Genomic DNA, 4,090 nt, shown 5'->3' on the forward strand with positions numbered 1-4,090 from the left:
CCATCTCCCAGAATTTGCCCAAACTCATGTCCATTGAATCGGTGATGCTATCCAACCATCTCATCCTCTGTCACCCTCTTCTCCTTCTGTCTTCAATCTTTCCCAGCGTCAGGGTCTTTTCCAATGAGTCAGCTGTTCACATCAAGTGGCCAAAGTATTGGAGTTTCAGCTTCAGCATCAGTCCTTCCAATGAGTATTCAGGGTTGATTTCCTTTAAGATTGACTGCTTTGATCTCCTTGCTGTCTAAGGGACTCTCAAGAGTCTTCTCCAGCACCACAGTTCAAAAGCCTCAATTCTGCAGCACTCAACCTTCATTATGATCCAGCTCTCATATCCGTACATGATGACTGTCGTGTCTCCTTGTAGCAGCAAAATCACAGGATTGATTCTTATTGGTTTAAACTGAATCAGCTGGCCATTCCTGAAGCAATCATTATGTCCTTCCAGGGATCATGTATCCTCACAAGCCAGGCAGTGAGGTCAGCCCCATGCTGACACAGTGAAGGAAGAGTTCCTTAAAGGTGAATCAGGATACTATTACCACAAACGGGGTTGAATAGGTACGGGCTGGCAGAAACACAAGCTGTCAGCTAGGTGACATTTGTGCCCCAAACCTCACCGCTGCAAACACCTTGCCCATCCATATCCCCGGCTTCCCAGTTTTTCACCCCTCTCTTGCTCATAACAGAGAGGGTGTGATGGCATCAGCTCGCCCCAGCCTGACATCCTTGAGGTTTTCCTCCAGATAATACCTATTCCTCTGGCAGCTCCTCAGGAAAGTTTTCTGCATCTTTTCCTTGGGTCAATGAAAAAAAGAGAAAGTGGGTCAACTAAGAACAAGGGATTTTAGAGTGTGCTAGTTCTAGAATTCCAGAGTTTCTGGGATGCCAGAACTTATGTAACTTGGCAGAATGTTAGAGGATCTAGAACACAGGAATATTCTATAGTGTTAGTGGATGAACAATATTAGGCTTTTCCCCTGCCTATCAAAGAATCCAGACTGCAGAAGTTTCTGAAAAAAGACCAGGAAATTTGATTCTAGAACAGAAGAGTGTTCTAGAATGCCTATCCCAGTAGGAATGTCTTACAAGCCAGAGATTCTAGAATGCTGAGAATTGTAGGACACAGAAAAGAATCTGGATTACTAGGAAATCTAGAGCATAGGGGTATTCTGGAATGTCAACCCTTCTAGATCACTAGAGGATTGGTTTGCATTCTAGGAAATCCATAATGTCAATGGGCTCTGGATTTCCAGAGAATATAGAACATTAAGAGGAGCCCTAAAAGGTGAGTGAGTCTAAAACATGAGTGTTCTGGAATGTCTGTGCTCTAGAATATGCGGGTATTTTGTGATGCTCGTAGAGCTGGAATATTGAGAGTTTTTTCCATGCCAGGGAACCTAGAACACTGCTTTGGGATACTAGTGATCCTAGAATTGAGGGTGAGAATGTCAGAAAATCTAGAATACGAAAGAGATTTGTTGTTTTTGTTTTTAATACCAAGGTAAAACCCTGTGTGTGAGCACATACAATGGAGGAAGCTTCTGGAATGCCAGGACTCTAGAACTCTGAGAGATTCTGAAGGATTGAAATCAGCTCAGGATTCAGGAGCGACATAGAAACAACCCTGGGGGATAGTAGCACTGATAGGGAGGGACTGGGAGCTGGGAACTCCAAATTCTGGGGGGAGGGGAAGCCAAAGCCATCCCCGGAAGTTGCAGTGGTGAGCCAGAGGCTGTTGCCTAGCAACGAGCATTGAAGATGCCCTGAATCCCAAGCAGAAGGGAGAAATTTCGGCAGCGCCCCCAGCAAATGCTCCAGCTACAGGGTAGGAGATGGGGAGGGGGGCAACGGGAGCAGGGCCACATCGTCCTGCAGGGCCATGTTAGCAGGGATCACGGGAGCCACACGAAGACAGGGACACAGCACATTCAGTGGGCAGAGCCGGGCACTCCATCATTGAGCAGGGACAGCCCACGGATGTCCCTGAGTGGGGCCTGAGTGCCATCATTACTGCTACAAGAGGCTGTGTGTCCTGGACAGTGTGTGTGAGTCCAGACTTCTGGGTGGCAGTGTTGGGTGGAGACTGTGGGTGGCGGTGATTGTGTGCGTGTGGCTGTGTGAGTCAGCCCGTATGCCTCAAGGTAAGGAGGGAGGGTGAAGAGACCCTCTTTCCCCCTTGCATACCCCTTGGAAGAAGGAGTTGGGGATGAGGTCGAAGCTGAATTGATTGCTGTTCTTAGTCTGAGGTCAGCCCTTTGGTCAGGCCTGGTACCCTGTGTGGGTGGAGCCTGGGATCTACTCAGGGTGGGGCTAAGCCTACAGAACTGGAAACCTTAGGGTTTGGAACCCCTGGAGGGGGAACAAGAAGGGGGTAGGGTTTGGCACCCTAAGTGTGGAGCCTCAGCCTAATTCTTGTGGGAAAGGATTTGGTCTGAAACTCAGAGGAGAAGGGATGGGGAACTGGGGTTCAGGCTCTAAAGTGCTGATGCCTTTGGAAGAAGAGAGACGGGGTTTTTAATTCCAAGAAAAGTGGAGCCTTGAATTTATAATGAAAGGACTGGGCTGGGCTTGACACCCTCTGAGTTGCAGGGTTGTGAGCAAGACTTGGAGCCCTAAACCCACTAAAGTGGGAGCAGGTGGGGACTAAGGCCCCTTGTGGCTTGGTGCTCCCAGTGGTAGAGGTCCCTAGAAAGGGAGGGGACTGGAATTCTTTTTTTTTTTTTTTCTTTCAATTATATTTAGTTTTGACTGTGCTGGGTCTCCATTGCTGCATGGGCTTTTCTCTAGTGAGGCACAGGGTCTATAGCACGCGACCTTCAGTAGTTGCAGGATGTGAACTCAATAGCTGCAGCTCCCGAACTCTAGAGCACAGGCTCAATAGTTGTGGTGCACAGGCTTCGTTGCTCCGAGGCATGTGGGATTTTCCTGGATCGGGGATCAAATCTGTGTCTCCTGCTTTGGCAGGCGAATTCTTTACCACTGAGCCACCAGAGAAGGCCTGGGACTAGAATCCTTTAAGGAGAAAAAGTCTGCAATTCTGGGAGCGTGCTCTCAGCTTTTAAAAATTCAATCAGGGAAGCAGGTGTGGTACCCTCTTGGGGGGAGTGGAGAGGGGTGCAAATAGGGGAGCAGAGCCAGGGGGAGCCCTCTGGAAGGGAAGCGGAGTCTGTGAATTAGGGGCCCAGCCATGGTCCTGTGAGAGGCAGAGGCTACAACCTTCCTAGGAACAAGCTATTGTTTGTTAAATCTGGAACCCCTGAAATACAGGGCCTTGAGAAAGGGCCAATCCTGTGGGGGGATGTAGAGTTGGGGCACCGTCCGGGGGGCGGAACTGGAGCTCAGTGCAGCATTAAAATTAGCCCCCAGAATCCTGAATCTCTCGCGTAAGAAGTGGGCACCCGTGGGGTCTTCCGGAATCTAACCTCATCGGGGAGCAAATTCTGATAGATTTCTCCCAGGACTGTGAGCTGAGAGATGAGGTCTTCCAGAGGGAGTCTAGTTTAAGGGAATCCGGCTTCCCAGGTGTCTCAACGGTAAAGAATCTGCCTGCAAACCAGGAAATGCAGGAGACGCAGGTTCTATCCCTGGGTGGGGAAGATCCCTTGGAGGAGGGCATGGCAACCTACTTCAGTATTGTTGCCTGGAGAATCCCACGGACAGAGGAGCCTGGCGGGCTACAGTCCATAAAGTCTCACAGAGTCGGACACGACTGAAGCGACTTAGCAAGCTTTCACGCCTGCCACCTACGCATCGACTAAGAGGAGCCCCAGCAGCTCCACACTTGGGGCCTCTCCTTTAAGGCAGGATTCACTGAGCCACTACCCCCCTCGGCACTGAAAATTCCGGGCCCCAGCGCCCCCCGCCCGGCACCTGTCCACGTAGCCCCACCCCTGTCGTCTCCTGATTGGCCGTGTAGGCAGCGCCCCCTAGCGGCACCGGGCTCTGATTGGCGGGAAGTTCGCAGCCCGCGACTGGGGGATTGTGGAGAAAATGAGTCGGCCTCCGGCGGGGGCGGGAGGCGGGGCAGCGCCGAGCCGGACCCGCTGGACAGACGGGCCGCCTGGAGCGCGACTCCACGCCGGACACG

The 4,090-nt window shown here is 51.2% G+C and overlaps 1 protein-coding gene across 1 annotated transcript in view; it reads left to right on the top strand.

Moving 5' to 3' along the window:
* The window catches only part of ZNF780A (zinc finger protein 780A), a 428,674-nt gene that overhangs the window by 382,258 nt on the left and 42,326 nt on the right, over positions 1–4,090 (top strand). The window lies entirely within an intron of this gene.

Source organism: Dama dama, chromosome 4, assembly GCF_033118175.1.
Source record: "Dama dama isolate Ldn47 chromosome 4, ASM3311817v1, whole genome shotgun sequence".
Taxonomy (NCBI): Eukaryota; Metazoa; Chordata; class Mammalia; order Artiodactyla; family Cervidae; genus Dama; species Dama dama.